Source organism: Podarcis liolepis, assembly GCF_965112155.1.
Source record: "Podarcis liolepis genome assembly, chromosome: 1".
Taxonomy (NCBI): domain Eukaryota; kingdom Metazoa; phylum Chordata; class Lepidosauria; order Squamata; family Lacertidae; genus Podarcis; species Podarcis liolepis.
Genome location: NC_139554.1, coordinates 136316322 through 136328563, shown reverse-complemented (window position 1 = coordinate 136328563; position 12242 = coordinate 136316322). Strand labels below are relative to the sequence as shown.

The 12242-nt window shown below is 42.5% G+C and overlaps 1 long non-coding RNA gene across 1 annotated transcript; it reads right to left on the bottom strand.

The window, feature by feature from the left end:
- Nucleotides 1-4051: 4051 nt before the first annotated feature.
- On the bottom strand, nt 4052-8087 carry LOC310711070. Its single transcript, XR_014528355.1, has 4 exons — nt 7951-8087; nt 5698-5921; nt 4450-5123; nt 4052-4276 (listed from the first exon to the last, which is right to left on the bottom strand). It is a non-coding gene; the product is annotated as an uncharacterized lncRNA (long non-coding RNA).
- Nucleotides 8088-12242: the final 4155 nt, after the last annotated feature.

Sequence of the window (12242 nt, the reverse complement as noted above, 5' to 3'; positions counted from 1 at the left end):
TAAACCACCTGGCCTATAAAAGAGGAAGCAACTCCAGTTCCTTATTAGCCCACCAGGGATGGGATATTGAGATTGAAAACTTTGAACCCTAGCAACAGTGGATAATTAGCAAGGACATTTGCACTTTCATGTACAGGTAGACCACACCTTACACTAATTTCACTTATGGGTGTGATTGGAGAGGAGGTGGAGTGTAGAGAGAGACCAGAGGAGGCAGGAGAGACTTGTGGAGCACATTGGAGAGTCCTCTGAAGAGGTTGGAATGATTTAATGGGTTTCTTCCCGTTTTATAGAGGGCATTCTGGCTTTACACAATTTTGCTTAATTGTGTCCTCCATCATGGAGGGCACGTATTGTGGTGAGATCACCTAAACTGCCTCCCTGTTGTGGGGCAGGACCGTTTGGATAGCCACAACACCCCCTTGGTTGCCCCTTGGTTGCTGGGGCAGAAATTTGGCCTGTTGGGTCGTCTGTTGGCTACCGAGGGGATATTTAAGCTGCTGCACGTTGCTGGGAGCTGCACTTTCCTGTGCCGTGCATCGGATCACCCACCCTCCCACCCTATATTTAGGGCTGTTCTTCTGGCCTTGCTATGCCTGTCTAGGGGTCGTCTGTTTTGGAGCAGGGGCCAGGTAGGAATTTTGCCATTTGGCTGATTGGCTGGTGCCATTTGGTTTTTGCCTACCGTGTAGCAAATCGTCACAACTTTGTAAGGTTGGCGGTTAGGCATTGGTTCAATGTTTTGTGGAGGGGAAGTGGTTGGCTGTGCCAGTAATTTCTGTGAGTCATACACATTTAATTATATTTAAGTAATGACTGTTCATCACATTAATTCGAAGTGAGGGATGAACTGCCATGCCCCAAATGATAATCCCAAAAGAATAACTTCTCAGCAACTAGTTAGCATTTGAATTCCATGAATTTGATTCTTGTGCCCGCCGTCTTTTCTACCTTCAATGTGACTTTCATGTAGATTGTATATTTTTCCCTAATTGCTGCAAGCTTGTTTGCACCTTGACCAAATTCCAGAACATTTGACAAATGACTATAGGATATTGTGTTCTTGCATATGTAAATACTAATGAGATCTCAGTTTAAATAAACAAAATTCAGACTGACAAGAGTTGCAGTGCAGGCGGTCATGACGGTGGGAGCCATTCCTAATCAATAATACGTCACATTGTATTAACTTTTGATCCAAAATCTGCATCGCCAAAGCAGTGGGGCTAGACTGTGACAAAACAATGGTGTAAACTATTTTTTAAAAATAGTCACAGAAACAACAAATGGGGAACACAATTGGTAATTCCTATTCCAAATTCTACCCTAAGTTGCTGAACAGAGAAAACAAAACAAGATCCAATCTAGGATTATTATGGCACATTATGAAATGGATTCTAGACTGCTCTGATAGCATGATGCGGAAAATGAATGAGCGCATGTGAAAGATGCTGGAGCTGCACAACATCAAAAAAAAAATCACTCTCAAAAAATGAAGGTGTAAGTTTGTGAATAAATGTAAATAAGGATTCAGAGAAAAAAAGCAGTTTACATTTGAGGTCAAAGATCAAACTTCAATTCTAAAACTTTTATTAAATCTTGACACCCAAATCATTTCCACCTGTAGTAAATTTGGAGATATTTTTAACAGGCATATTGTCAATTCTGTAAGCTGCTGTATTTTCACCAAGACGAGGGCGGGTGTCTGACTTTACAGAAAACATCTCTACGAAAAACCCCCACAAAAATTCCTGCTGGATTCTATTTAAAAATTAATTGGGACTTTAAATTCAACAAGATTAAACAATATTTGTATTCTCTTCCATACATATTTGTATGGTTTAATTTGATCCCAACATCACAAAAGGCCCCCGTTTTCCTTTTCTCCAACCCCTATTTTCTTTGCACAGTTGCCTATAAGTGTGGGGTTTCTATTGTCTCAGAGTATTTTGAAGGGTGTGATGTTTATCATTATTGACGTATGCCTGGCACTTGAAAGCCATTCATCTGTTGTAGATAAGCTTGATTTCTTCCAGTCTTTTGCAATCTGTATCCAAGGTGTCACAATCAAATGTATAATCATGTAATAGTTGCTTTTTTATAGGTTGCTGCAACAGTCCTAATAATGAGACAAGAAGATTTATGGGTTCCTTTTTTCCTGCTGTTTCATTTAATAACTTTAATAATGTTTCCAAAAAGTCATTGTAGATTTACATGAAGACATTTTTTGAGGTTAGAATACTGTTATTTATACCTCCAGAACTAAGAATTGCCTAGAACTAGCTGTGTATTATTTTTATAGTTACCATGGTGTACAATGCTATGTGTGCACTATCTGGATGCAGTTTTCATTCGATTTTACATCCAGCAAACCTTTGCCCACTTTTAACAAGTTATATAAAATTCTTCCACTTTCTTTTGAGTCTATCATCAGAAATGTTTAACAATATAGTGATTGTATATAATTTTTATATATTTTTGATAGTAAATGCCTTGTGTACCAATATTGGTGGTCTTAACTATAGCGGGGATGTTTGTGATACTGTGATATTGATATTAGGCAAGCACCCTTGCTAAACTGTTTTAGATGCCTGCTGAAGCACGTCTACCCAGAGATATTTCCCCAATAGCCTTATTTGTGTTTCTGATGATTTTTATATGTGTGTTTTATTCATAATTTTATGACAATTTTGTGGTTGTAAATCAGAAATCTTTATAAATAAATATCCATTGTGTCCGTCTGCTAGTGGAACAGACTTCTCCTTACACAATGGGATTTCCATGGACTGCCTATTCCAGAACCAAAACTACTGCTTGTTAGTGTGGACAATACAAGGCTGAATAGACCAAAGGTATAAGGTATATACCTTATAAGGTATGTAAGGTAACTTCCTATGTAACTGTGATATAGTTGGGTATCATCCATTACCATCTTTTCTTTCAACCAATATTTGCTATCGTACATTGAATAAAAGAAACTTGAGATTCATCAGGCACATGAGATGCACCCCAGTGGGAGCTGTCAGCAGATCAGCTTTGGGTCCACAACATTATGCAGAGTTCTCTACTGCTCTGGACATTCCCCTCTTAAAGACGGCCAAGAATTACTGGGTGAGCTCCCATTGCTCTGTCCCAGGTCCTGCCAACCTAGCAGTTCGAAAGCACTCCAGTGCAAGTAAATAGGTCCTCTGCAGCGGGAAGGTAAACGGCATTTCTGTGCGCTCTGGTTTCCATCATGGTGTCCCGTTGCACCAGAAACGGTTTAGTCCTGCTGGCCACATGACCCAGAAAGCTGTCTGTGGACAAACGCCGGCTCCCTCGGCCTGAAAGCAAGATGAGCGGCACAACCCCATAGTCCCCTTGGACTGGACTTAACTGTCCAAGGGTCCATTACCTTTACACTGTCATTATTACAAGGCTATACATTAGATATTTATCACTCCAATCATGCAGCAAACCCCAAGAAGAACTGATGATTACTACTTAAAATACTTAATAGAGGACAGGGAACCAGAAATTACCTTAAAAGTGGCTAACTTCTGTGCTGCTGCTATAAAATTAAGGAGACAAGCTTTGAATGAATCTAATGGCCAATGTCTTAATGTATTTTAAATTAGTGGTTAAGGTTTTAACTTATATATATTTATATGTGAATTCTTTATCATGTATCAGCTCATAGTTTAATTTTAATCTATTTATAGCTGTATGCTCTCTGTTGTTGTATATGGTTGCACTCTGGTCAGCGACTGAAATAAATCGATTCATTAATTTATGGGGCAGGAGGGAGGGGGGAGTTGTTATCCCCCATTCCCCACCTTGACCACCTCAAACTGACAATGCATAGGAAGTGGCCATAGGGTCACAGATTCCCCATCCCTGCAGTAAATCATAAAGACATCATGTGGTGCCTGCAAGTCTTGGATCAGAGGTTTATTTCTATCTCTTTTAGACATAGTATGAGGAAAAACTAGGTAATTGTGAGATGAGTCAAGGCAGCGAGCAGAACTGTTCTATGCAACAGGTTTATTAACATTTCAAAGCCCTGGACACGCAAAGGGAATTAGTTATAATACAGTAAGTTGTAGCTCTTTCTGCTCAGGGTTTTAATCTTCTTAAGTTACATGTTTATGGAATTTACACAGTCAGATATCAAATGCTAATGAACTTGCCACTTACCAAAGCTCCTTTCTCCTGCCTCCTTTTTCCTCTTCTTAAAGTTGCCTGATCTCAAACATCAGCCTGATACTGGGGGAACTGCAGAACCTGAGCATGAGACCTGGGCGTAGAAGTGGGAAATGATCAAAACTTTAGAAATTTGCTAAATCCCTGTTCCAGAAAAAATATCTGCCTTTACAGGGCTTTTTTTAAAGGCAATAAGACAGATGCCTTATTTGCCAAGCATGTAAAGTTGAACACACGCAAGATAAATGTAGGTAAATTGCAAGTTACCTGTACTATGTATCTCAGAAGTGTATCATCCAATATGTATCGTCTATATGGGACTTAATTGCAGACTTCTATGGATGTGATTTTCAAACACGTGATATATTTTCAAAAGGTCCAAAGGTGAAAAACCATATTTAATTAATTCCCCTGGTATCTTTTCTTGTGATTCTCAAGCAACTTCTTATAGAACAGTTTGGGAAACAAACTAGAAAGGGTGGGGTGAGCATCCACCTGTTGGCTAAGAGTCTGTAGGTGGAAACAGATGACAGCTAAGCATATGGTGGCTGCATAAGTCTTTCGAAATTACAGCTATTTGTAAAAAGCAATCCTCAATTTCCCCATCTTAGCTCAGCACAGCTTGCCGTCTGGGCAGCGCAGGACCTCCAGACACATTGCCCAGGCTTGTGGCCCAAGGAGGTTACTTCAGTTCTGCTAACGCAGCAGAAACAATGTGGGAGGGAGGCAGCAGTTGCAAGTTACCGGTCTCTGTAGTCACAATGGGTGCTGTGATTCTCCAACACCTGGACTTCATCCCTGGAGGCACACTCCATTGTCTCTCAAGACAGACGGGTGCCAGGTGTCAACAATAATGTGTGACAGCTTTTATGATCGCCTTGCACTTGCTGCTATGCTGTGAGCATGGAGGCCTGGCTGATCGCCTTGAGATGGTCACTCACCTGTTCCATCAACAAGAAAAAAAAGAATTACAGCCATCCCTCTTCCTCTCCAACGAAAGGATTCAGAGCTCATTTACATGCATGAGTGTCATACAGGTGACTAAGAACAATGACCAAGAGCCTTAGGTTCTGGTTCCCCAGTTGTCTTTTTCTATAGGAAGCCTTTTAACCATTCTTAGGAGCTACTTCCTTGCCTTCCTACACTTTCTCTTCCCTCAGTCCAGATTTCCTAATACTGTACCAGGGATACTGAAAAAGGAGTGAGTGTGAGGAAATCCATATGGATGGAGGGATAAGTGTGAGAAGGCAGTGATTTAGAGTACGTGGTATGAACAATGGAGAATTAATGCAGATATGTTGTATCCAGAGTCTCTAGAATTATTTTCTCTTTCCCTTCCTCCCTTCCTTGTGTCTAGAGCACATGCATTTAAATGCAGGCACATCACACAAAGCACCGTGCAGCATACAGTCTGCCACTTCCCATACAAAGGCATTTTTTCTAATTGTCAAAAAGTCATTGCAAGCCAATTATGTTTTTCTGGTATGTCTTTAGCAAAAGGAACTGCTGTATTACCCTCTTGGCTTTTAAGTCAGAAGAGGACAGGCTACTGCAGAGGCAATGGCCACGAAAGAGTAGAAAAGCCTTCAGCAATGTGTCCTAATAGGAGGGTTCACAGGGATCCTCCTTAGGAAGAGGGAGGTGTTGCAAGATTGCCAATGCATTTTCATCTGTGAAACATTGCTGGGCTGGGCAGGCATCCCAGCTGCTTTGATGTTGCTTGGATTTCTAGGCGAAACCTGAAAATGAAAATCAGTTCAGCTTTCAAATGCACTGGCACACTCTTGTGTTGAATCTCTATTATTACAGTTTTAAAAATGAAACTCCCTGCTTCTTTTTAGGAAATGAATGTGACAAGCAGCCCTAAACACTCACCACTTGCAAGCATTTCACGTTGATTTAAATAAGACCTCCCTCTAAGGGACTGACCGTCAGCATTTCCATTTGCTTGATTTAAAAAAAAAATACAAAATGAGCTTTAAAAAAGTGAAGCGTCTCCAGTGGAGCGCAATGTTTCATTTCCTGGGACACAAATAAAGGAATCCTGTATACTGCACCTTCACTGTGAACGGCAGCTCAGACTGAATTTTCCTGTTTTAAAATATGAATAAAAAGAAAAAAGGAAATAAGACATTTTAGGCAGTAATCCTTTTTTATAAACCACTTTGAGGTTTTTCCTCAGTCAGGAGTTATATAAAGTCTAACTCTAACCCATAACCCCCAACCCATAACACTCCCCTTAACCCTAACCTTTACCACTAACCTTAACCCTAACCACTAACCACTAACCCTAGCCCATAACCTATAACCCGAACCCTTAACCCTAAACCACAACCCCTAACCCCCATCCCCTAACACCAATCCAAACTGCTAACCCCAAACCCCAACCCTTAAACCTAACACTAATCCAGGGGCGCGGACTTATAAAAAATATTGGGGGGGCCCCGGGAAAGCTCATGAATAATAAATAAGCTCATGAATATGCAGATAAAGTGGCGCCGCCTCCTCGTGAGCGAATAGGGGAGAGCGTGCTGCGCCTATTAATCAGCTCCGAAGGAAATTGGGTGGAGCTTTTGCTCGGGAGGGAGGGCAGGAGGCAAGCAGCCCGACCCTGTGCATTTTGGGCTGGGGGAGGGGCGGCGGTGGCGCTCTGCTGGAGGGGCGCCCGAAATTATTAGGGGGGCGGAGCCCCCCCAAACGAATTTTTGAGGGGGCTCGGGCCCCCTCAGGCCCCAAGGAGTCGGCGCCTATGCACTAATCCCAACCCTAATCCTAACAAAATTTCTAAACCAGGTTAACCAGTGAACCAGAGTCAACTTCATTGGATCCATGCCATCAAACATGGCTTGAACAGAGGTCTTGTTACACATCCTCAAAAAGAGCAAATTGTTGGCCTAGATAAACACAGCTCACACAACTCTGTATGCAATTATAGAGAACTTCCCAATGACCAAATATAAAAACAAGACATTTATATTCCTCCAAGTGTATGTTTCTTTAAATATAGCTGTGCCCCAGCTGTGTGAAATCCTAAGCAAGATGGCTGGATGCAAATCTCTGTTTCAAATGTCTTCCTCCGGTCAGTCTGCAATGGGATGATATGACAGCAAAACACATGCTAAAATAGAAAGGTCAGCTCCATAAAAGTGAAAATGCGCTCTACTCATTTTGTAAGGAAACTCACTTAGGATTCCACACAGCCAGGGCACTGCCACTGCGGTTTGAGTGATTGAGAGCAAAGCTACAACACTCCCAGAGATGTGGACAGTTTTTCCCAGTCTGTGGATTATCCTTTAACAATAAGGAGATTCTTTATTGAACAAATGAACATTTGGATGGAACTTTGGCTTTGAGACATCTTGTATTGAACTTAAATGATTTTGGTATTGCATGCATAATGTAAAAAGCTGTATTTAAAGAAACGGGACACTTGGAATATAAATGTCTTATTTTTATTTTTGGTCTTTGGGAGGTTTGATATAATTGCATACAGAGTTGTGTGAGCTGTTTCTCTTTATTTCACTGTATTTCTTTGTATTGTGTTTGGCCTAGAGGAAGAAGCAAATTCCTCAACTGATGTTAATCATTTGCCAGAATCAGTCCATGTAGTCCATCAACTATGTGTTCACCTACTCTTTAAAGCCGGAATGGGAACACCTTTGTACTTCTGTCAAGGGTCACATTCCATCAGTGGTACTCTGTTGGAGGCTGTGTCCTGGCAGTGGGTATTCCAGTGGAAATGAAAATTGTTAATGTTGTCTTACTCACCCTAGGTCTAGAATGGAAATCACTCCCAGCATCCTGCAGTCTTCTTGTCAATCTGCAAACAATATATATGACTTCCCCATCCCCATTGTTCTTCGTTAGTATTAAAATTAATTGTTGTGGCTCCCACTCAATGGAGAACTTGAACTTATGTTGCATTTTCTACCAAAATCTTTAATGCCCAAGTCATTGCAATACATAATCAAATTGCTGATCCAACAGTGACACGCCCCCTGCATCCTCGTTATAAGGAAAAGGAGCACACACAACTCGGCACCAGAACTCTTACATACCCATTCTGTGCTCTGGCACAACACTTTGGTCCTTCCCAAAGTCGCTTGCTAATAAGTCAAACGTATTAATTGATTTAGGGATGTGTGCATGGAGCAGTGGGGACCAAAAACGGGAGCCATGTTGCAGGCCACAAAGGATGTTCTATGCATAGATTATTGGCTTGCTGTCATGTGCGTAGATATGATGGTGTTCTCCCGCTTAAGGTGTTCTGCCTTAAAAGAGAATGTTATGAAGATGGTCTATCGTTGGTATCTTACTCCCACCAAACTGGCAGAAATGTATAGAGCAAGCAGTAAAACTTGTTGGAAATGCAAAGAAAAGGATGGAGACTTCTATCACATGTGGTGGTCATGTAATAAAATAAAGGAGTTTTGGGAAGCCGTTTATAATGAGTTAAAAAAGATGTTTAAGTATAGTTTTCCCAAAAAGCCGGAAGAATTCTTGCTAGGTTTGGTGGGAGAAGATATTAAGAAGATAGATCAAAGACTATATCTGTATGCAACAACAGCAGCTGGAGTTTTGATAGCTCAAAAGTGGAAGCAACAGGAGATGCCGCCGATAGGAGAATGGCAGATAAAGTTGGTTGAATACGCTGAGATGGCTAAATTGACACACAGAATTCGCAATCAGGAGGAGACAAAGTACCAAAAAGAATGGAGTAAATTTATGATTTATATAACTGAGAACTGTACAAATTTGAAAACGTTGGCAGGCCTGAAGTAAACCTTATGTCATGATGTAATGTTTAATTAAAGAAACTGTGAATTATAGAATGGAATAGGAAAACTGGTGGAAGGGAAGGATGGAAGTCAACGGCTCTATGGAGCATAAAGTAGGACATATGTAACAAGATTTGATGTTTTGTTGGTGGGTGTTGGTTGGTGATCTTAAATCTCAATAATTTTTTTTTTTTTAAAGAAGATGGTGTTCTCTAAATAGTACCAGATGCTGGTATATTTAGCTTGGGACCAGGACACTTACGGTAAATGAGTGTCTCATTTCTTATATACTTAATCCATCGCCACAGGAGAGGACCTCCTCCAGATGCCATCTTAACAGGAGGTGCATTCCTTACGATAGAGCGTGCAGCTTTTTCATGCGGTGGAATTCCCTCCCATTGCATGGCACACAGGTTCTGTCCCTCTTGTCTCTTTGGTGCCTGCTGAGAGTTTTTCTTTCAATGAAAATTTTAAATGGAGATCTTTATCCCAGTCGGATTCTGTACTGGAACTATTTTAACTGTTTTTATGTCAGGTTTGTTGTTGTAGTAAAAATGTGCTATTTTCTGCAGGTGGGGTGGTTTTTAATTGTTAAACATACTGAATTGAAAATTGAAATTGAACTTAAATACTTTCTTGTCACTTGTACAACTTTTATACAGTGAGATATGGACCTGGTTTAACTATCTGTTCGTTTGTTTCATGAATGTACCCGTTTTGTTTGTTTTAGAACTGTGCATTTTATTGTTGCAACCAACTCTGGAGCCTTGTGTTGAAATGTGGGTAAGAAATCTAATAAAATAAAGGTTTGGGTTATAATCCTATTGTCTCATGGATGACTGATTTCTCCAATTGCCTCTGACCTTTTTCTTTCTAATCAATCCTTTTATTTGGAGAAGGGCAATGTCCATAAATTGTATGTTTTCGCTTGACTCAAACACAAGGATAGCAGCCAGGTTTAAAGCCGAGATAGTACAGGGTTAGCATCTCCCAATTATTTAAATCTGCTCCTCAAAGAAACCAAAAACATCCTGGCACCTGGGCAAGGTCTCAGGCTACAGGCCTTTGCAGCTCAAGAAGTGAAGCGGACTGTGGGGCTGAGATTAAGGGACTGGGCAAACTGAAGTCCAGATCTGGCCACTCAAGCAAATATAATTTAAAAGAGAACAGTATCACAAGTAGTGATGATAGCTTTGAATCAGGATTAGACCAGAAAGGTCAGGCTATAATGGCTGCCAACCCCAATGGCTGTGTTCTGCCTCTGCAGGTCAGTTGCTGGGAATTACAAACGGGAAGTGCGTTGCTGCACTTGTGTCCTGACTTGGGGTTTCTCACTGCGAGAAAAGAATGTGGAATTAGATGGACCTTTGGCCTGATCCAGCAGGGCTCGCCTAATGTAGCAAATGCAAAAGCAAAAAAACCATCCCTGGCAACAGAAAAACATTAAAGGAGCAAAGAGGAGGCAGGTCACAAGCTGCTTTTGCTGTATCAAAAAGAAAAGATACATTAGTATCCTCCTGAGTTTATGTGAAGTCAGGGTCAAAAGGCATCAGGCATTCCTCACAGAATCAAGGGCTTCCTGGCTCAGACTTTGAGGCCTGCCTCTTCCTTCCCCAGATGCACTGGGACAGTGATACTAAACTAAACATGCAATCCTCAAAGCATTTCCATTTATTTCAGGGAAGATTATAGTGAAGGCCAATTAGGAGTGTAGCTGAAGTAATCAAATGCAGTTGTGAATAAGCTTTTGTTTTTAGAGCTCTGATTCACCAGCAGAAGTATGTGATCACCCCACAGTTCAGCCTGTGTGCTTCTGAGCACATAACAAGGTGCACGGGCTCCGGCCCTTCAGCTTCCAGGCCTCTTCAGGCTCAAAGGTCACACGACACAGGGCTGCACTGGGCTTCTGTGGATGCCTCTAACCAGGACTGCCCCGTCCATGAGGCAAGGTGAGGCAACCGTCTCAGGCAGCAAGAGCCACAAGGGCAGCAGATCCGTCCTCCCAGGAATGCTCTACTTGCTGCTGCCACCGCCATGGTGGTGTTGCGGTGTGCTCCTTGAGGGCCGGATGTGCCTCGTCCTCAGCATCCCCACCCCCCGGCCACCTCTACCGTGGCTTCTGGGCAAACAGAAGGTGCTGCTGGTCTCCTCCCACCCTTGTTCCTGATGCAGAGCTTCAATCACCCCCCCCCCCCAGCAGGAGCAGTGCAATTTTTATGGTTCATCTCAGTGCCGAAGTATCCTGGGCCAGCCCTGCCTCCAGAGTGGTTACTCAGCTGCACATCCTGTCTCTTGCTCCAGTGTCAGTAACTTGGGCAGCTCAGTTTAAATCTGTAAAAGCAACTCCACTTCCTTGCTGAGGATGGATTAGTTTTCCACTTAAATTTCTAATGTGGTTTAGTCATAGTAATGTAAAGTGACAGAGCAGTGCCACTGCAACTGCAACTGCAACTGCAAATGTAAGCTGCTTAGTGGCTTTCTGCGCCTTCAATGCTCCAGATTATATTACACTACACGTCTATCCACTTTTCTTCCATGGAGCTCAAGATGACATACAACTCCAACATCCCTGAGCACCAGTTCTGCTGGCTGGGCTGGAGTAAGTTGGGAGTCCAAGAATATCTGGAGGGCCCCACAGGTTCCCCACAGACCTGTGGCCAGAGAGTCATTCCTCTTTCCAGGACCAGAAGAACCACGACCTGAGCATCAAACTGTGATTGGTTCTGAGGCAACAAGAACTGGGCCTTCTTGGTGGCTGCTCCCTTCTTGGCGAAGCCAGACTGGCTTCCTCCTTGTCCTTCCGCCAGCAGGTGAGGACTTCCTGGGAACAGGATTTTGGGAACTGACTGCTTATTTTACCTGTAAGCCACCTTCAGTCTCTGTCAGGGGAAAAGGTGCAGTGTAAATATATTCTTATATTAACTGGAACTCTTACGGTTTTTTAAATGGCATACTGAGCGTAGAATTCAGTCAATACTCTCTTAGGTGAAGAGTGGGCTGAAGCCAAATGAGCTTCAGGGTGGGCTGAAGCCAAATGAGGCAGTTGACAGAAATTTAGATGCAGCCCCTATAACTGCACCTTCTTTAATTAGGGTTAGCAATGTTGGAAGATTTAGGACAGGTTTTTAAAAAACCTCCCCCTTCACGCAACCCACAAACTACAGAGCTCCCTCCCCCAGAGCCCTGCTCAGGGCGCCTCGGGCATCCGGGGGGGCTCCCTTGCCTTTAGCGCTCCGTTCCTAGGGCGCCCCCCCAGGAGGAAAAGGAAGCCGCCCCGCGCGC